This window comes from Carica papaya, chromosome 3, assembly GCF_054855325.1.
Source record: "Carica papaya isolate Zhongbai chromosome 3, ASM5485532v1, whole genome shotgun sequence".
Taxonomy (NCBI): Eukaryota; Viridiplantae; Streptophyta; class Magnoliopsida; order Brassicales; family Caricaceae; genus Carica; species Carica papaya.
This window is the reverse complement of record NC_142311.1, coordinates 14,111,668-14,133,888: the sequence shown is the minus strand read 5'-3', so window position 1 is coordinate 14,133,888 and position 22,221 is coordinate 14,111,668. Positions and strand designations below refer to the sequence as shown.

Here is a 22,221-nt window from a genome sequence, read left to right as displayed (position 1 = left end):
TGCAAAAAGTAGTATTTGAATTTGATGCATCTTACAGGGAAGTGTTTGATGTGCTTAAGGAGAAGCTAGTGTCAGCACATATCATGCAACTACTGAACTGGGAGCTACTATTTGAGATAATGTGTGATGCTAACAATGTGCAGTCCTTAGGCAAATGATAGGCAGAGACCTACATGTGATCTATTATGCCTCAAGGATGCTCAACAATGCTCAGCTCAATTACTCAACCACAAAAAATGAGCTATTGGATATCGTGTTCGCCTTAGAGAAATTTCGCTCCTACTTGCTGGGCACTAAAGTCATTGTGTTCTCGGACCATGCAGCATTGAAGTACCTACTTGAAAAGAATGAAGCAAAACTGAGACTAATTCGGTGGATATACCTATTATAGGAATTTGATATAGAAATACGAGATAAAAAGGACATGGAGCATCTAGTTGTTAATCATCTCAGTTGACTACCATTAAATGAAGAACCTTTACCATTGAAGGATGAATTCTTGAATGAACATTTTTTCTCAATTTGACAATCAACGCTGATATTGTCAATTATTTAGTCATCAATACACTACCAAGTGATCTATCCAGAGTGCAGAGGGATAAGATCAAGAAAGAAGTTAGACAGTAAGTGTGGAATGATCCTTATTTATGGAAATACTGTGCAGATCAAATCATTTGTCGATGCATCCCTGAAGTAGAAGTTCCTTCCATTCTAAAATTTTGTCACTCTCATGCTTACGGAGTACATTTCGGCCCTAAACGGACAAGTGCAAGGCATGGGAATGTGGCTTGTTTTTGCCTTCATTGTTCTATGATGTGTTTATCTATCATAAAACTTGAAAAAATTACCAACGAACAGGAAACTTAGGACATAGGGATCAAATGCCACTGATTCCCATCTTAGTTTGTGAAATCTCTAATGTATGGAGGATAGATTTTATGGGACCATTCCCATCCTCTTTCAGCAACTCCTACATTTTGCTTGTAGTAAACTACATTTCTAAGTGGGTGGAAGCTAAGGCCACTAGAACTAGCAATGCTAAGACTATCATTAACTTCATCAAAACTCATATCTTCGCCAGGTTCAGGGTGCCTTGTGCGATGATAAGTAACCGGGGAACACATTTTTACAATCAGGTTGTAGAATTCCTCTTCAAGAAGTATAATATCACCCACTGCAGCTCCACTGCATACCATTAGATAAGTAGAAGTTTCCAATAGAGAATTAAAGTTGTCTTAGAAAAAACAGTCAATCCCAACAGGAAGGATTGGAGCTGCAGCTAGATGATGTTTTATTGGCCTACAGGACAACTTTCAAGACCCCCATCGGGATGTCACCCTATCGTCTAGTCTTTGGCAAGGCTTGCTATCTTTCCGTTGAGTTGGAACCTAGAGCCTATTGGGAAATTAAGAGTTGCAACATAAAGCTAGAAGAATCTGGGGAACACAGGAAGCTGCAGCTACAACAACAGGAGGAGATAAGAAACGATGCTTACGAGAACTCAAGAATCTATAAGGAAAAAACAAAGTCTTTCCGTGATAGGATGACCTCCACAAGACAATTCTCTATAGGGCATAAGGTCTTACTTTATGACTCTTGCCTAAATCTGTTCCCTGAAAAGTTACACTCAAGGTGGTTAGGTCCATTCATTATCACCAACACATTCCTTCACGGTGTAGTCGAGATTGAGAACCTAAACATGCACAAAATTTTCAAAGTAAATGAGCACTGTCCTAAGCCCGTCTACCAAGAATTCATTGCATAATAGGTTGAAGAACTCACCTTGGATATCCCTAAAGACAACAACTAACAGAGACATGCAATGTGTAGCCTAGGAAAGTAAACAAGGGCGTTTAATGGGAGGTAACCCATTTGGTTTTTGTTTTGTTCTTAAAAATTTTAATTACCTTTGTTGTTAATAAATAGATCTAATTGTTCTAACCAAAATTTGTTTTCCCTCATTTGTAGATCATTGAAGGAAAGACACTGCACAAAACCACTGGGTTTTCCGGCTAAGAGGACGCATAAGCCTTGTCCAAGGCTTATACTGACCATTCAAGCCTTGTCCAAGGGTTAGCATGTGCCTTTCCCAAGGGTCAGTTGCATCCTTTGTTAAAATATTAGCATCAGCCTTGGATAAGGCTTTTGTCACGGTGGCACCTAAGGCCAAGTTTGGGAATATTCACATAAGTCTTGCCCAAGGTTTATGTTGCAGCTACATCTGGGGTTGATTTTAAATATTTATACAAGACTTGCCCAAGACTTATACTAAGACTCTAGCAGTTTAAAAAAAAAAACTATCTTGAGATGTTCGCACAAGCCTTGACCTAGGCTCGTGACATTTAGCGCCCATTTCAGTTTAATTTTTGTTTCACCCTAACCTTTTTTTTAGCGGGATACTCACTTCTCCTCCCCACTCTCTCACCGAACCAAAATCCCTTTTTCCTTTACCCTAATATAAACTTCCTTCTCTACCTCCGAATCCCACCTAACACCTATTTTTAACAAACCCCCAGCTCAACGAAAATAAGGCAAAAGGAATCTGCTAAGAAACCCAGCGAACTCATACCCAAATGACGACTTGCTGATGGGATGACACCGCAAAAACAATTACCTTCTATAGCACCCAAACCACAGGTCGCACAAGGGGAACATGCTCCATCCCACGATGCAAGCACCTCTGTGACGACTAATCAACAATGTCACAGCACTGTAATCAATGTTTTTTACTCCCCAATAAGAGGACCCAACACTCAAAAAGTCGAACCAAGCTAAGCAAACAAACAACCCGATCGACAACAATCTATAGCAGAAGAGCCCACTGGTGAAGATGCAGAACTTGAGAAAACTCAAAAGCGGGCATGGGTCAAGAAGGGCAAACATGTTCTCGCACCTTCTGAATCCAAACTGTGCAGCCACCTCACCTTCCAAGATGATTTAGAAAATGAAAGGTATGGAGAAATCTGTAAACTTCCCATTGTGCGTAGTAAGTGTGTTCACCACCTTACTTTAGACACCCTAAAAATTAGAACTAGTGTCATGAAACTGATTTATGCCATCAACTAGGCAAACTATTTTAAAGTTAATGTACCAACATATGTGGAATTAGTCGAAAAAGTTTACACAACCTTTCAATTTCATAAACCCACTACTTTTAATCTTAAAACACCCAATATAATTTCCTTCTATTTGATGGGCAAATGCTTTAACTTCTCAATTTCCCAGTTTAATGACGCTTTAGGTTTTTTTGAAAGAGAAAGTGAACACTCATATTGTGATTTCTATGATTTTCATCCTATCACTGTGTATTCTGGATTTTGCGACAACTCGCCAGATACATATGGCCCTAGTACATCTAAAGGATCCATATTTGCGCCATCCATACATGAAATATATTCATAGGTTCTTGATTAATTCTTTTTCAGGCCAAAATGATGCACCAAACATCTTGTCAAAAATTGAGTTGTACTTTCTGTGGTGAATGGTCCATAAGAGAAGGGTGAACCTGGGTTTTTTGTTTGCATTGTAGTTCTTCAATGTTATTTCTTTCAAAATATCTCTAATTCAAGGTTCGATCATAACCAGACTTGCCCTCTTCACCACTGACTTTGATATTGAGGAAACTGACCTGCACATTGCTTGCCCACAAACGCCTTTAAATTTAGGTTCATTAGATGACATGGGTTGTTGCACCTTAAGGACGTTGAACCATGCTCTACCCCTCCAGGACCACCCGTGTCTAGAAACATGAGAGTCTACAGCAAAAAAAAAGACCATACAGAACCCGCTGCCACAAACTCTATACCTACCGACATCTAGCAATTTGTGGAATTCATGTTACTGCATGTTCGAATGATTGACGGACACTTACATAGTCTCAAGCAGCTAATCCACCAGTTAGCATACAAAGTTGAGGTGTTGGCCTAGTCCCTACCCTAATTAGCAAAGGTCGACCCTCCGCTCCGAACCAGATGATGCCTTTAGTGTGTCCCACCTCCGAGCCACAACACTAGGGGAGTTCCTTCGTCCTTTCTCTTTTATTTTATTTTTTTATTCATTCTTTTTTTGCACCACATTGGGGACGATGTGTAGTTTAAGTTCGGGAGAGGGATTTACTACATTTTTAAGTTTTCACTTTGATTTTTGTTATAACATCTCTACTATACTCAAAATTTTCAGGACACCCATTGACACACATTTTTAGCCTTGCCCATGGCATACATAGGTACACTTTCAACATGTTTTTGATCCCATCTTCTTCACCACTGTATTAGTTATTCCCAAAATAACTCAATTGTGATGTTTTAAGAATTAAATACATTCACGGTAACCTTCTAGGATTTCTAGCTTGTTTTTTCAACTTTCCACATCATAAATGACTATCTTTAATAATATGTCTTGACATAACTTATTTTTTCATCTTTTCACACCATAAATGACTATCTTTGATAATATGTCTTAACATAACTTGTTTAGGAATTGCACTTATTTAGCGATTACACTTAACTGATTTTCTCTTATCTTGAAGTGAATGTCAGTACCTAGAGAAACTACACAACTACTTTTCTAGATTTATGTTTAAAAAGCATAGGGTTCATGTTAAAAAAAAAAAAAAAGAGAAGGAATAACACTACTAATAATCTATTCCTCTAGCCAATTTAGTAATGCTAGTAGCCACATGAAAATATGACCAACTGAGTAACCGGTTATATTCATCATAAATATTTGTCCTCGCATCAAAAGGTTGGTGACATTTCAAGTAAGTAAAAGAGCGCTCAAGAGCTAATCCAAATAAATTTTTTGTTCTAACATGAACCCATTTGCATGAAACTTTTATGCCCGGATAGGTTTGGTGTGGATGTGTACTAAACGTTGGCTATTCTCCTCAAGATAAAAATATGTTTAAAAACCTGCAAAACCTTTTTATTTTATGTTAGGTTACTATTTAGAGTAATTGTTCATTGGTGTGATTTCATGAAACTCAAAAGTCAAACTACTAGTTGATAATTGTTTTTGTAATTCGAGGATTGAAATATAATATATGAGTTTTGAGGGGATGGTTGGGGATAGTTGGGTTGAGGGTGAAATGTTGAGAACTATTGAACGGTATTATGGAGTGCTTGAGGGCAAGCATAAGATAAGTGAGGGGGAATTTAAAAATATGTATAAACAACATCTTTGTTACTTACTTTGAATGTGTAATTAAGCTGTTTATTACTTAGTATAGATGGTTTTGTCTATTTTGGTGCAAGTCAAAGCGATAAAACTCAAATCTAAAAAACTAGCCCAAAAGAAGTAGCTTTTATGTAAAAGCAGTCAGCAGTTCTAGTATAAGGCTTGGGCAACGCTTATACCTTAGCATGGCAATAGGTCTCAGCTCATAAGCCTCAGGCAATGCTTGCATTCTTGTGACAATAGAAAGCACCAATCCATGCATTGATAAACCTTGGGCAAAGCTAAATCCTTGATAGCCATAGGAAGTACTAGCTGGCACAAGGATAAGCCTTGGCCAAGGCTTAGACTCTGGTAGAAATAGATTTGATAGCCTAGTGTGCTTTCAAATTTAAAAAGAAGATCCCATTACAACCTGAATGCAGGAAATCAGAATAAAGGAAGAGATAATTTTGGAAAGTAGGAAGAAAGCCAAAATCTCCATGAAAACCCTATCTTCATAAAGGCATGCCTTGATCCTCTCGCCTTTAACTAAAAAAGGAAACAAAGAATAACGAACGTTGTCGAGGACAACATCATGCCTTTATTTTATAAATCATTCTTTCTTTCTGTTAACATTAAAAAAACAATCTTCTATGTATTTAGCTCATCATGAGCAGCTAATTAAACATCTTTTCTAGTTAAAGATTTAATCGAAGCTCTAGTTTTGGATTGTGAGACCTAATTATTTTACTTATCTTCTTATTTAAGCTTAAATATTTGTATATATCTCTGTACATATTATTATTGTTGTCTGTTAAACATTAAAAAGCGCCCGTTAGGCATGCGACATAGCGGCATATTGCCATTCAAAAACTCCCAAATCCGTAATTGTTTCGGTTATTTCAATGCTTAGTTGCGAATTAGTTTTCATACTAAGGGAATATGTAATCTAGTTTGAATGGGTCATGGAGTTGAATCCATTAACTTGAATCAAGTCCTTCTACCTCTCAAGGCTGTTGGTATTTTAAATTCTATGATCGTTTTCAGGATTATTTATTAACAAGAATTAACTAATGAACATTTCTTAGTTGATTGAGAATTAAGGAAGAATTAGCTATGGGAACGCTTCCGACAATTAGAACTGGTTTACTGAAGTTTAGAAGAATCAATCATTGCGTTAATGTCAATCTAATAACTTGAACCTAACTACTTCTTTAACTAGAATCAACTCATATCTACGTATCACTTTAATTATTTTTTGACAGTACTTTCTGTTTTTTGTTTAAGTCTAATCGATTAATTTACTTCACTACATTGATTTGGAACAAAAAAACCTCCCTAGCTTTACTTTTTATTCAATGGCCATAGAAGAAAAGTGGTTGTCAGTTCTCTAAAGATTCGACCCTATTCACCACTATTACAAATTCAGTTTGTTAATATAATAAGAAATTATTTTTCGTGGATTCGATACCCATCACTTGGATTTGGTATTCAAAAATCAGAAACCATAATGAATGGTGTCGTCAGGAACAAAAAACAAACTTTAATGAAAACTAATAAGAATGTCCAACATGAGAAATTGGGCAAGTGTTGGAAACAAATTTGGGGTAAAATGGAAATAATAGAATAAACTTGAGAAATGTAGTTCTAGAAACATAATTTTAGAAAAATATTTGTAACAAAGGTGATTAGGGGAAATGAAAAAGAAAATTGGTTATATGATATTTACCTAAAGATCTACATAAATCAACAAGCGAAATTTTGGGTAGATTTCATAGAAGTTAATTAGAATTTATAATTATAGTTCAAGTGAGTAGTTTGCTAAACCTAAGATTAAAATTTAAACATAGTTGCAGAGCAAAGCAAAGCAAAAAACACACTTAGGAAATAGGAGTTCAAAAATAATAATGGCAAGAAAGGAATAAGAAATTAAAGGAAGTTAGAAATATATGCCTATATACACGTACGAGCTTAAATAAAGTAATTAAGTATGCAAAAGATTCATTTGATATTCCGTAGATAAGAACATTAAGAGAAGTCACCTAAGGGATTTAAATTAGTTTTTTTTAACTAGCTAAGGGAAGAGTCATGTTAAGTGGTCATATTGGCCATGTACTGCTATGGCAAGTGTTATTGTCCTATACTGTGATAAGTGTTCAATTGTTACCGTAACTATGTACATACATCCATGTTCTAGTGGATCCTTATTGCTCTTCATTGTAGTGATTAAAGCGACATCATATGATGAAATCTCAGTGACTAAGTTTTAAGGTGAATATTATAACTGTTAGTTGTGATAGTTAAAGTGAATACCGCACTATTAAATGTGATTATTAAAGTGAACACTATATTATAAATTATGACTGTTAAAGTGAATACCGTACTGTTTACTGTAACTATTAAAGTGAATACTGTATTAATTGTAACTGGAAAAGTGAAAAATTGTGACTGTTAACTACAACTGTGAAAATGTAACTGATAAAGTGTTAATATATAGGTGTTAGAATGTAAATATTGTAGTTGTCGAAGTGTAAGTGTTAAAGTGTAAAGTGTAAATGCCAAAGTCTAAAGAGTTAGTGTAAAAGTGTAATATATAAGTGTTAAAATGTAAATATTGTAACTGTCAAAGTGTAAGTGTTAAAGTGTAAAGTTTAAAAGCCAAAGTCTAAAGAGTTAGCGTAAAAGTGTAGTATATAAGTGTTAAAATGTTTTAAGTGTTAAATATATCATGTTAAGTGTAAAGTGTTGGAATATAAAATGTATAGAGACTAGTGATAAGTGTGAACATTCCATGTGATAAACATTAGTGGTATCTGGAAGTCATAGTTCCTCCAAATATGAGAAAACAATGAGAAAATATACAAAATGCACAAAACCAATTTAAGGAATGAAATGGAAATAGAGGTGTTACGAAAAACATGCTACATATAAAAGATTAATATAATACGATGTCAAAATTTAGAACTTAAAATGTAAAGTTGGTGCATAGCTAGGGACTATGTAAACTCATTTTAAGATTTAAAAATCTAGGAGTGCACATTTAAACGATGTGCCTAAAGTGAGGATAAGAGAATAGGTGGAATATGATGTAAATGAAAGAATTTAGTTACTAGGTCTGAAGAAAAGCTCTACATATAGTTTTAAGGGATTTGTTGAAATATTTTTAGAAAATTGTGTTTTGAATTGAGTTATCATTCTTTTATTAGTATGTTGCTTGATATCTATAATTAGAATAATATTTCTTTCTTACAGAGCATATAAAGCTCATCCCAATTCACACCTTTATTTTAAATCAGTGAAAGAATGAGCAGGTGGATAACGAGAGGAGTCGTAGATGTTGGGGTCTAACTGACACATAAATTTCCGAAGTCTAGTTCCTCATGTAGTCGTTTAATAGTATTTAAAAAATATAAAGGGATTTATAAAGTGTTTTAAATTAATATTATGTATATTGTTACAAAAAGAAAATTTACTCAAATTCTAAGTTATGCTAACGTTCATGCCCTGGTACGAGTAGGGGACGTTATAGTCGGTATAAGAGCCCACATTCCTGAGATATCCCTGCTCGCATGAGGCATAGGATTTTATGAGGCTTAGATTTAAAGAAAGTGAGATAATACCAAAACCCTAATAGATGCTTTAGGGGAAAATTAATTTGAAAGATAAAGACGTGTACAGGTAGGTGACAGTTAGAGTGTGAGGGCGTGATATTCCAAAGTCCTAACATTGAAGCTATATAAGTTAGAATTTGACAAGCTTAAAGTCAAGGAAGTATGGCTTCACTCTAAAGCCCACTAGAGGATGAAGAATGGGATATAACCATAGTCGAACATAGAGAATACCAATAAATACTAATAGAGACCTAAGCCATTACTGAAGGATCTGACCCAATAGAAATGAAGAGATAGGGAGTGCAAATAGGAGCTGTACATCCCCACCTGGGATAAAATGCATAAATGACGACCAAACCTTAATAAAGACTATAGAGAGGATTCTTAAATGTATAAATAACATATAATAAATCTCTGGAAGAATGCCTCTTAAATTCACCAAAGGTCAGTGAGAAAATAAATGCCTAAAATTAAATGGAGAGATGAGAACAAAGACAAATGCCTTTGGACAAATTGTGATGATACCGTGGTGTCAACTAAAGTTTCAGCAACTCCTAGAAATCAAACATACTGAAGTTGGTAGGTATCACTAACCTACTTATTTTTTTAAAAAAAATAAAACCAAACATCTAGATCCTTGAAGTATTCTGAGGGAGGAGCTAATATGCTAAAGGTGAACCTTAATATGCTACCAACAGCAGGCCTAGCCTTAGCCCATAATAGGATAAGCAGATTCTGACTTCCAGAAACCTAATAGAAATACATCCCTTTTAGTGATATCATCACCTGTAGGAAACCTAAATCTAACCAATTGCACTCATTGGGAAAATAAAAGTGTGTTTAGCCCTGAAAGGGACTAAAAAATAGAATACATTTTAGTGAACCCAATGTATGATAACCAAAAACTCTTAATCATAAACTTTGTAGTCACAGATTGAAACATTTATAGATTTAGGTTGAGACATCCTTAGGACAATGGGCCTAGATGAGTGCAAGGATCCACACAACTTACTAGGAAAAACTAAACTCTTCACTTAATTATCCAAATGAAGAGAACCAGTTCTATGTGGGATGACACCAAGCCATTTCTTGATGTCCACCAAGTTCAAGTTTTAAGAGGTTGGAAAACATGCACAATTGACTCTTGATGATTGCTAAATTTTGGAAGAATTTAAAAATGAAAATAATATTAAGATTATTGAAGAAATTAAGAGTCATAAAGATATTAGAGAAGATAAATGACTTATACTTGAAGCAAACATAGTAACCCTAATTAAACCCCGATCAGTATCTGAGAGGAATGATTAATTCTATAAACTATATGGCGGGATAATGAATGTAACCCTAAGTGAATTAATTCCAAGATTGATAGTGAAGTGTAACATCAAAAGAACACATGGAGTCTGACTAAGGCTATAATACAACCTTGTGTGGTTGAAATCCTTTTGGCAAAATACAAACTTGAACACATAGGGAGTTGAAATAATTTAAGAAAGGGTATATGATTTAAATGGAGACCTTGGATAAATGTAAATTTGAGGGGACCAATTTTTTTAAAGGAGGAAGGTTGTAATGACCCGAAAAATAATAACTATCCCAAGGTAAAAAAATTTAAAGACATATATAATTTTTGTGAATATTTTAATAAACATAGTTTCTGGAGCTCTCTGAAATAGATCATGACATTTAGGGATGTTAAAATCAATTTTCAAAAAAGTAATAACACAATCATAAGAGAAAAGTTATATAAGGTCAAACTGAAAAAAGATTCATGAAATGGGGGAAATTTTGTAATTTAAAAAGGACTAAATTGAAGAGAATTTCACAAATGGGGGGAATACTAAAAAAATTAAAATGTGTGACACCTAAGTCGGCAAGGCACCTGAAAAAGGCCAACTAGATGCAGCCATTGAACGCGCGCAACAGGCAGATGGAAACTAATGGCAATGATCGAGCCATGTAGGTGATAGGGTGGAAGATCAAGTAAAAAGAATTTTAATGGAGACGAATGGGTGGGATCGAGCCACGTCGAGAGGAATGGTCGAGATTCAAAGATGCACGTGAAAAGATAAAAATGCTTGTAATCACACACTTCCAAAGGCTCATATTCACCCTAATGATCGAATAGCTCTCGATAACCCTATAAATGTACTCTTTTCTTGACTCCCTCGGGTAGAAAGAGCTAGAGAGGGAGAGGGGTCAACGCGAGAGAAAGAGAGATCAACAAGTAAAGGGAAGATTTAGCGTCGAGAAAGAGAGGGAGAGGGGTCTGCGCGAGAAGAGAGATCGGCGAATAAAGGGGAGATTCGACATACTGAGAATGAAAGCGAGAATCAGTTTCGGTTGGTGGAACATCGAGTCACCATTGCGACTCAATAGCTCCACGAAGAGCTTTCCTTTTCGGTTTGATTTTTTTTTTTCATTTGTGAATCTCCTAATCATGTTGTACATTATTATGGGAAAAAGGAGATCTCATCTCGCTGCCACAAGCTAGAATTTCGAACCTAGGGTTTACCTCTAGTAAGAACGACTTAGTTCCCTAACTCATGGATCCTATTTTCGAACTATTTGATTGCTCTATTAATCAATTTTAAAAAGATAGGGTTCAAGAGTTCATCGGATCTTGTTAAACAACACTTTGTTTTCATAACTTAAATTCTAGATCTTCTCTAGTTCGGTCTTTTAGGTTTATTTTAGCCCATGTTTGTAAAGTTTAAGTTAAATCTCACCCTGATTTATCAATCTCATAGACATCTAAGAGTTACAAGATTCTAATTAGTTACTTAATTTAGTTTCTCTAATTGTCTTGATATGTTGATGATTTTTTGAAAATGAATCAGCACTGTGAACATGAATTTGGAGATACTGTAAGTAGAAATTTATGATTTTCAAGTGGCATAATATCATTTGAATGGATGGAATGTAATTAAAATGGGTTAAGGGACCAACTGAGTAAGCAAGTTGCAAATAGGAATAGTTACAAAAAATTTGTATGAATCAATAAGGAATGATAGAAATGGTAGTAATCGAATTGAGATTAAATCCTAATTGTAATTAAATGCCTTGTGAACTAATTAATTTGTGAAATAAATTAACTTGGATTTGGTATTCAAAAATTAGAAATCACAATAAAACAATGTTGTTAGAATTAAAAACCAAATTTTGATGAAAACTAATAAGAATGCCCAACGTGAGAAATTGGGCAAGTGTTGGAAACAAATTTTGGTAAAATGGAAATAGTATAACAAATTTGAGAAATGTAGTCCTAGAAACATAATTTTGGAAAAATGTTAGTAAAAAGGGTTATTGGGGGAAATGAAAAACAAAAATGGTTATAAGATATTTATCTAGGTACCTAAATAAGTCAATAAGTGAAATTTTGGGTAGGTTTCAAAGAAGTTAGTAGGAATTTTTAACCGTAGCTAAGGTGAGTAGTTTGGTAAACCTAGGATTAAAATTTAAACGTAGCTGCAGAACAAAGCAAAGCAGGAAACATACTTAGGAAATTGGATTTCGAAAACAATAATGGGAAGAAGGGATTAAGAAATTAAAGGAAGTAGGAAACATTTACCTGTGTGTATATACACATGCATGCTTAAATAAAGTAATTAAGTGTGCAAAGTAAGAGAAGTCACCTAAGGGATTTAAATTAGCTTTTTTTTTTTTTTTTTTAACTAGCTAAGGGAAGAGTCATGTGGGAGAACTTAATGGATGTTAAGGGTCAATGTGAATAAGTCACCTAAGGGTTAATTTATCTTGAAATGATTGAGAAATAAGGGACACTTAGGAATTTAATAAATTTCATAATTATTATGAAAAGTCACATAGAGTACTTAAATAAGTTCAGAATAATAAAAAAAATGGAACATTTAGGAAATTTAAAATTATTATGGTAAGGTCCTATAGGATATTTAATAAATTTTTTGAAAATAATTAAAAACTTGTCGCTTAGGGAATTTAATAGAATTCTAACTCATTATGGAAGTGTCAAATATAGTATTTAACTTGAAATAATTTGAAAACTAATATGAAATGGTCATGTAGGAGAGATAATAACTTTTGAAATATAAGAAAAAGTCAATAGAAGATTTTTATTGAATTTATAATCGTTGAGAGAAAAGTCATGTAAAAGAGTTCATAAATTTTGGAATCATTAAGTATAACCATTAAAGGGAATTTGTACACGCCATAATTTAGGAAGAGTATTCTCAAATACAACCACATAAAAAACACAATTATGGAATCCAAAGCAAATCAAAGGAACAAACCAAATTTCACAAGTAACGAAACAAATTTCACAAGTAACAAAACAAGTATATGCCATGTAATGAGTATGAATTAGAGAAAAAAAATTAAACTTTGGTAGCATAGAAATGTAACAAACAAAATAAGTATAAGTGTCAATTTAAAAGTCGTGAGTCAATGTAAAACGTTAAGACATTAAAACACGTTTGATAATATATCTTGAAAAGGTTTGTGTGTGCATGACTTAAATTTGACAGGATAATTGGTGAACCTTATAACATAGACAGATAATCAACTGTAACTGTTTACTATTTGCTATTAAGAGAACACATTGGCAAAGTATTTCCATGACAAGTGTTACTGTATTATGCTAAGTGTTCAATTGTTCTTGTACTGTGTAAGTGTTCAATTGTTACTGTAACTGCGTACACACATAATAGTGCCTTAAAACAACATCATTATCACCTACTTTTGGGTTGTTAAACTTGATGGTATGCTATCTAATTCGAACTATTTTTTATGTTTTACTGGACAAGATATAAGGATGAAATGAGGAAAAACAACATGAAAAGAAAAAGAGTTCTTAAAAAGAATCATCAGTCCAAAAACAAGCTTTGGAGAAAACTTGAGTCCAGTAGACAGACAACTTAGTCTTGGGCAAGGTTAAGACTCGTGCACAGTAATAGATTTATATTAAAACGTGCACTTTTTAAATTTGAAAAAAGATATCATTCCAGCCAAGATCTGGGGTTGAAAATCAAGGGAAAAATATTTTGAAAACTTTAAGATAAGCCAAAAATTAAGGAAAATTATCCTAATTAACAAAAGAAAAAAAAAAAACCTTAGCCCCTCTTCTATAAAGAGGGTGGTTGCTAAGCATGTTGATCATCATTCTTCTTCCTGACGCTGTACAGAGCTTTAGTGGCAGATCCTACACTCTCTTTTCATCTTCTTCCTTCTCTTTGATCATTGAAAAAAACTCTTTTGTATTGAAATCCACCATGAGTTGCTAGTTTATTTCTCTTTTCCTAGTTGATAAATCTAGCGAACTTCAAAATGTATTTGTGAGATCTAATCAAATTAATTTGATTTATATTTCAAATATGATATTTACTCACATCTTTCAACTATATATATTTGTTGTTTTGGATTTATTTGAATAGGGCCCATCACATGTGAAGAGAAACCGCAAGTAGTTAGTCGAACTCCTCAAATCCATAATTGTTTGAGTGATTCAAACACCAAGCAGCGATCAGTGCCGCACTGAGGAGGTAAGTAGTCTAGTTAACTAATTCACGAGAATGAATCCAACTACTTGAATTAGGTCCTTCTACCTCTCAAAGTCGTACAAGTTAAATCCTGTGGATATTTTCAGGACTGTTTAGCAGCGAAGAACTAACTAGCAAACGTTTCTTGGTTTGTTTAAAAATAAGGAAGGATTTGTTGTTAGAATCTTTCCAACAACTATAACTAATTTTTCATATTTTGGATAAAATGAATCTTTGCATCTATGATCAACTACGTTACTAGAATTAGCTATTTCATTAATTAGGAATCTTTAATATACTTGATTTAGTTTCTAACTTGTAGCTAAGAGTTCGATTTATATTATTTTGCTTACTTTCTATTTCATATTTTGTATTGTTGTTGAATCTATAAAAATTCCCTTTTGTTTGCTTTTTATTCCTTATGGATTCAACCCCTCTTACTACTACTATAATATTATTTTACTAGTCAATTAGGAATTTAGTTTTGGTAGATTTAACACCAATCAATTTTTAGTGCCGTTGTCAAGGAGTTGCAATTAACTAATTATTTTTTTCTTTTTCTGACTAGGACCGATCATGGAGAACCACTTTTTACAATCTAGAGATTGAGAAAACCAAAAATCTAAGAAAATAGACCAAAGAAAATAGGCAGACACATCAAGACAACACTTTATCCCCTACACCCGAAACAGAAAACATGAAACAAAAACGTACATTGAGGGAGCTTACAGCCCACCCACAAACCAGCAGCCCCTTTGCATCACCTGCCAGATTTAGATGTTCATTTTGACTTAAAATCTAGTTTGATCCATATACTACCAAGTTTCAAGGTATAGAGAATGAAAAACCACACAAATATATTAAGAAATTCCATGTGGTCTGCTCCAGCATAAAACCCTAAGGCGTATCTGAAGACCAAATCAAGCGACGAGCATTTTCATTCTCCTTGGATGAAGTGGCCAAAGAACGGTTCTTTTACCTATATCCCGGATCAATCACGACTTCAGTGGAGATGATAAAAGCCTTTCTAGATCGCTTCTTCCTTACTTTTAGAGCTGTCGGGATAAGGAGGGGGATATGTGGATCAAGCAAGAGATTCAGAAAGTCTCTATGATTATTAAGAAAGATTCAAGCGATTGTGCATAAGTTGCCCACAACATGATATCTTAGAACAATTTCTCATTCACTATATTTATGATGGACTACTACCCACAGAAAGAAGAATGTTAGATGCAACATGTGGTTGTGCTATAGTGAACAAAACACTTCAAGAAGCTAGAGAATTGATAGCCATCATGGCCGCCACTTTGCAGTAGTTCAGAAACACGCGAGACACTTTGAGAAGGATGAATGAGGTAAATATTTCTTCTCTTGAGTCTAATATTTCACAACTAACTACTTTGGTGTGAAATATAGTTGTAGGTAATACACAACATGTTATTGTTTGTGGAAGTTGTGTGTAATTTAGATATTCTACGAACATGTATCCTACACTTTAAGAAGCTAACCAATAGCATATCTATGCCATAGGAAAAATTTCTGGTCAAACACAAAAGAGATATGGCCAATTTTCCAAACACTTATAACTTAGGATTGAGGGATCATCCTAATTTTAGTTATGGAGTAAGACAACAAAATTTCCAGCAATATCATCCAAGACTGCTCCACAACAATAACCAGCACCTCCAAAATAGGGTATGTCTCTTGAAGAAATTGTTAAATCACTTGTTACTAACACCTAATAATTTCAACAGAAAATAAGAACAAGCATTCAAAATCTGGAGATTGAAGTAAGCCAATTAGCAACATTTATGAGTAAGTTAGAATCCCAAGGCAAACTACCATCTCAAATCAAAGTTAATGCAAGAGAAAATATAAATACTATCACACCGAGAAGTGGTAAAGAGTTGGTAGAAAATATCAGTTAGGTAAGCCTTATGCAAGGCTTACAGAAAGGCACATAATTAAAAGTTACAATTGATGGCAAGACAGATGGAACAAAGCCAGATTGTGACTAGCCAACATCGTTCATAATCTCTCCACCATTTCCACAAAGATTTAAACAATTAAGGAAGGAAAAAGAAGATAAGAAGATCCTAAATTTTTTTTTACAAAATTAAGATAAACATTCCTTTACTCAATGTAATTAAGCAGGTACTTGATATGTTAAGTTTTTAAAGGAGTTGTGCACTAACAAGAAAAGACTGAGCTACAATGAAAGGGTAAGTATTGGAGAAAATATTTCAGCTATAATTCAGAAGAAACTACCCCCTAAATACAAGGACCAAAGTATGTTTATTATTTTTTATAAGATATACACTTTAAAAATGAAGAAAGCCATGTTTGATTTAGGAGCATCAATAAATGTTATGCCTTTGTCTATTTATTTAATGTTAAATGTTGGTCCATTAAATGAAATAGGTGTTGTAATTTAGCTAGCTGATAGATCAGTTTTTTATCCTTAAGGAGTTTTAAAGGATGTGCTTGTTAAAGTTGATAACCTCATTTTTCCTACTGATTTTTATGTGTTAGATATGGAAAATGATAAATCATCTAATCCCTCTAATACTTTGTTCAGAAGACCTTTTCTTAATATGACTAAGATAAAGATAGATGTACAGGATGCTGTGTTCACTATGGAAGTTAATAGAGAAATGACAAAATTTAATGTTTATGATGATATGAAGTATCCTAGTTATGTGTCTTGTATGTATGGAGTGGATACTGTAGGTCCTCTAAGTCAAAAGTATTTTGATTCAAGTCATAATGATAAGGTGAACATTGTGTTTTCTAAAAATTTTAATGTGGAAAGCTTAAAATTTTTAGAAGAGAGTTTGTTGCTGAGAAAAATCCACAAGATATGTTGTTCGAATTAGAAGCACTTAAACCTTAAAGGAACAATGCATCGTGTGCTGATCTTCCTAGTTCTGCCATAAAATTTCTACCTTCTATTTTACAGGCACCAAAATTTGAGCTCAAACTGCTGCCTGAACATTTGAAATATGTGTTCTTAGGATGATAGGAGACCCTTCTAATGATAAGTTCTAATGAGCTAAGCAGGCTATAAGAAGACAAACTGATTTGAGTGCTTAAAAATTGACAATGTCCAGCCTAAGATATTAAACAAAGGTGCTTAATGAGAGGCAACTCATCCATTTTGCTTCATTCTTTTTCAATTTTCATTATTTTTATTAGTGATTTTAATTTATTTACAACAATTTTTTCTGAGTTAACATGAGTTATTTGGTGATTAAATTGTAGGGACAGAGAATTCATGTGCTGGAGTTGAAAGAAGCCAAACTCTGAAATAGCCTAACAAGCCTTGCCAAGGCTTGTGTCTGGCCCATAAGACATGATCGTATGCTTGGGAGATATGGCCGCATGCATGCCTGACATGAATGTGTGTCAATCTACACATAAGCCTTGCCCAAGGCTTGTGCCAGACCCTTAAGGCATGATCGTGTGTTACCAAAAAAGTGTTTCTGTGAGGAAACCACATCTGTATGCCTACCCAGAATGGTCGTGTCATGTCTACAAAAAGGAAAACAACGAAATTCTAAAAAAACACGATCATGTGCATGTTCGACACGACCGTGTGTCATTCCCCACATAAGCATTGCTTAAGGCTTATATCACATGACAACACATTTGGTAGTTCTCAAAATGTGATGTTTCCCGGTGCATCCCACCTCCAAGTCAAGTAACTAAAGGAGTTAATCTGTCACTTCATTTTTATTTTTCATTATTTGCTTCAGATTACAGACAATATATAGTTTAAGTGTAAGGGAGAGGCATTCTACATTCTACATTCTACATTCTGCATCTTAAGTATCTAGTTTTCCTTTTTGCCATATCATCCTAAGTACTTTGACCACAATTAAATTTTGCTATATCACACATATACCTCCAACAAATTTTGACTCCAACCTTCACAATTGCCTCTCTATTATTTTTAAACAACTCAAATGAGATATTTCAAAATATGAATCGCACTTATAATTATCTTCCAAGAACTGTAGCTTTTATTATTTTTATTTTTTCACACTATGAATAATTATCTTTGATTACATATTGAACATGACTTGTTTGAGGGTTGCCTATTAAAAAACAATTAATTTTATCTTATTTTTAGGTGAATATCAATACTTAAAAAAACTCCTCTTCAACTTGTCTAGAATCATGTGTTTTAAATAACTAAATCAAATTGGCTATCATGTGATGAGTGACATAGAGCGTCAAACGCACTCACTTTTAAAAATAGATGGAGTAAAAGTGTAAGATAAAGCGTAAAATGCACTCACAATCAAAGAAAAAAAGGGCACAAATAATACTCTATTCCTTTAGTCAAATAACCACGAGTAGCACTAGTACCCACTTAAAATTGTGACCAACTGAGTAACCGGGTGCATTCATCACGAATGTTTTCCCTCGCATCAAAAGGTCGATGACATTTTAAGCAAGCAAAAAATGCTTAAAATTTTCTATTTTTGGCATGAACCAATTACATGAATCCTTATATCTGGACAAGTTTGGTGGCTATTCTACTAGGTATTAGTTATTCTCCTCAATAAAATTTTTGTGTGCTAAATTTGCAAAACTTTCTTATGTCGTGTTTGGATGTTGTTAAAGTGGTTATCATTAGTATGGTTCCATAAAACTTAAGCCTACAAATTACTAGTTGATTGTTATTTTTGCAACTTGGGGATTGAGGTATAACAAACAGGTTGTGATGAAATAATTGGGAGTAAGTGAGTTGAAGTGAAGAGATGAGGATTGATGGAGTGTGCTGTGTAGTGCTTGAGGGGAAACACAAGATAAGTGTGGGAAATTTTGATAGTGCCTTAAAACAATATCATTATCACCCCCTTTGGGTTATTAAACTTGATGGTATACTATCTAATCCGAGTTATTTTATTGTACGACATGATATAAGGACGAAACGAGAAAAAACAACATAAAAAGAGGAAGAGTTCGTGAAAAGAGTCATTAGCCCAAAAACAAGCCTTAGGCAAAGCTTGGGTCTGACAGGCAGACAGATTAGCCTGAAGCAAGGCTAAAAGCCGTGCACAACAATAGATTTAAATTAAAAGTGCATTTTTTAAATCTAAAAAAATATATTATTTCAGCCAAGATCTGGAGCTGAAAATAAAGTGAAAAATATTTTGAAAAGCTTGGGATAAGTCAAAAATTAAGAAAAATGATCTTAATCAATAAAAGAAAAAACACTAGCTCCTCTTCTATAAAGAGGGTGGCTGCCAAGCAGGTTGATCATCATTCTTCTTCCTAAGACTGTACAAAGCTTTAATAGCAAATCCCACACTCTCTTTTCATCTTCTTCATTCTCTTTGATCATGGAAAAAAACTCGTTTATATTGAAATCTACCATGAGTAGCTAGTTTATTTCTTTTTTCCTAGTTAATAGATCTAGCAAATTCCAGCAATGTATTTGTGAGATTTAATTAAATTAATTTGAGTTTTATTTAGATCCTGCACTTATATATATTTTTTGTTTTCAATCTGTCTAAGCAGAACCCATCATATGTAGGAGAAACCACAAATAGCTAGCCGAACTCCTCAAATCCATAATCGTTTGGGTGGTTCCGACATCTAGTAGAGATCAGTGCCACAATAATGAGATAAGTAATCTAGTTGATCGGTTCACGTGGATGAATCAGATAACTTGAATTAAGTCCTTCTTGCTCTCAAGGCTGTTGACAAGTTAAATCATGTGGACATTCCCAGAACTGCTTAGCAGTGAAGAACCAACCAACGAACGTTTCTTGGTTGGTTTAAGAATAAGGAAGGATTTGCTATTGGAATGTTTCAATAACCATAACTAATTTGTCATATTTTGGATAAAACAAATCCTTGCATCTATGATCAACTATGTTATTGGAGATAGTTATTTCATTGACTATGAATTCTTCTTATAATTGATTTATGTTATTGGAGATAGTTATTTCATTGACTATGAATTCTTCTTATAATTGATTTATGTTATTGGAGATAGTTATTTCATTGACTATGAATTCTTCTTATAATTGATTTAGTTTCTAACTTATAGCCAAGAGTTCAATTTATATTACTTTTCTTATTTCTTATTTTATATTTTGCATTGATGTTAAATCTATAAAAACTCCCTTTTATTTTCTTTTTATTCGTTGGTCAATGAAGAAAATTAGTTTCCAATTCCTTGTGGATTCGATCATTCTTACTACTACTACAATATTGTTTCGCTAATTAATTAGGAATTTATATTTGGTGGATTCGACACCCATCAATACATCCATTAATGTGAGCAGGGATGACTTAAACTATTTAAGCAACCAACCAAACCAAGAAAAGAATCGGCAATAAAGAGTCCAAATTTCTATGAAACAATAAATGAGAAAATCTCCCTCACTCGTTAGAGATTTTTCCCACTCAAGAGAGATTTTTCTCTCCATATCTTTCTCAAATGGCAAAAGGGAAATAAAGATCAAGGAATTTTGGAAATCTAATTTAAGGATAATCTATTCATATCATTCCAAGTTTCCAAGTTAATATCATATCTTTGTAAAAAAAAAAAGTAAAATCAACATGTGAAAAATTAAAGGCATTGAACACAATATCATAATGGGATACTTCTTTCCAAAAGGGCATGTTAAATTAAAAAAAATTAATTCACAAGATCTTGGATAAAATTATGGACAAATTTTAGACATTTATCATAAGATCATGTACAAATTTAGTTTCTTCAGGAAAAAAAAGATCATTGTTAAATTACAATATCTTCAAAAGATCATTCCTAAATTGAGAGATCTTCAAGAGATCTCCCATATTTTAAGTCCATATCATGTTTATTCAAGAATTTTTCCAATGGATGACAATATCTCAACAATATTTGAAAGAACTCTCCTTTAATTCAAGATGGGAAACCATTTCTACATTGATTAGTATTATATTATTAATTGTGTAATTTATTATTTTCTTAAAAAAAATAATTGCAATTAATTAGAAGATTTTATTTCCTTGTATTTCACTTAGCCTGCAACTATAAATAAGCCTTAAGAATTGTAATTCAAGAATTCAAGTTTCAAAATAATAAATTTATAAAGTTCTAGTGTCAATTAATGAGGTTTTCTTCAATCTTCTTGTTGAGTGGGGAATTTGTGTGTATGTATGAAGATAACTTATGATATTTTCATCAATTTCTTTCTTAAATTGATTTTAACTTATCAAGATTTTTCTTGTGGTATTTTAATCAATTCATTTATTCATATTACCTTAGTTTCAATCATAGTTAATTGTGAGTTAAGTAGGAGGGCTTATCTAGTAATTAAGTATTTGGTGCTAATTGAAATTATGTGAGTTTTTTATCACATTGCTGATCTTGGGTGCTGCATCATCCATATTGGTAGCGGGGATCCCTGTTGCTCTCTATGATAGTGATTAAAGCATAATCGTAAGATGAAATCTTTGTGTCTAAGTGTTAAAAGTGAATATTGTAATTGTTAACTGTGACTATTAAAGTGAATACCATACTGTTAATTGTGATTATTAAAGTGAATACTATATTATAAACTGTGACTGTTAAAGTGAATACCGTATAACAAGCTATAACTGTTCAAATGAAGAACCATGACTGTTAACTGCAACTGTTATAGTATAATTGTTAAAGTGTAAGTATTAATGTGTTAAAGTGTAAATGTTGTATCTATCAAAGTATGAGTGTTAAAATGTAAAGTGTAAAAGTGTAATATGTAAGCGTTAAAATGTTAACATGTTAAGCATATCGTGTTAAATATAAAGTGTTATAATATAACGTGTACAAAGACTAGTGATAAGTGTAAAACATTTCACGTGATAAGCACTAATGTTATCTAGAATTCAAAATTCCTCTAAATATAAAAAGAATAATGAGAAAATATACAAAATATGCGAATTTGATTTAAGGAATAAAT

The 22,221-nt window shown here is 33.3% G+C and overlaps 1 long non-coding RNA gene across 4 annotated transcripts; it reads left to right on the top strand.

Annotated features, from left to right (window-relative positions):
- The first annotated feature begins 2,308 nt into the window (after positions 1 to 2,308).
- On the top strand, positions 2,309 to 20,244 carry LOC110821814 (uncharacterized). 4 transcript variants are annotated; one of them, XR_015817836.1, is made up of 5 exons: positions 2,309 to 2,951; positions 14,174 to 14,281; positions 14,847 to 15,633; positions 17,238 to 17,407; positions 17,540 to 18,129. It is a non-coding gene; the product is annotated as an uncharacterized LOC110821814 (long non-coding RNA). The 4 variants fall into 4 exon arrangements; XR_015817835.1 differs by lacking the exons at positions 17,238 to 17,407; positions 17,540 to 18,129 and adding an exon at positions 19,808 to 20,244 and having other exon boundaries at positions 2,324 to 2,951; XR_015817833.1 differs by lacking the exon at positions 17,238 to 17,407 and having other exon boundaries at positions 2,326 to 2,951.
- Positions 20,245 to 22,221: the final 1,977 nt, after the last annotated feature.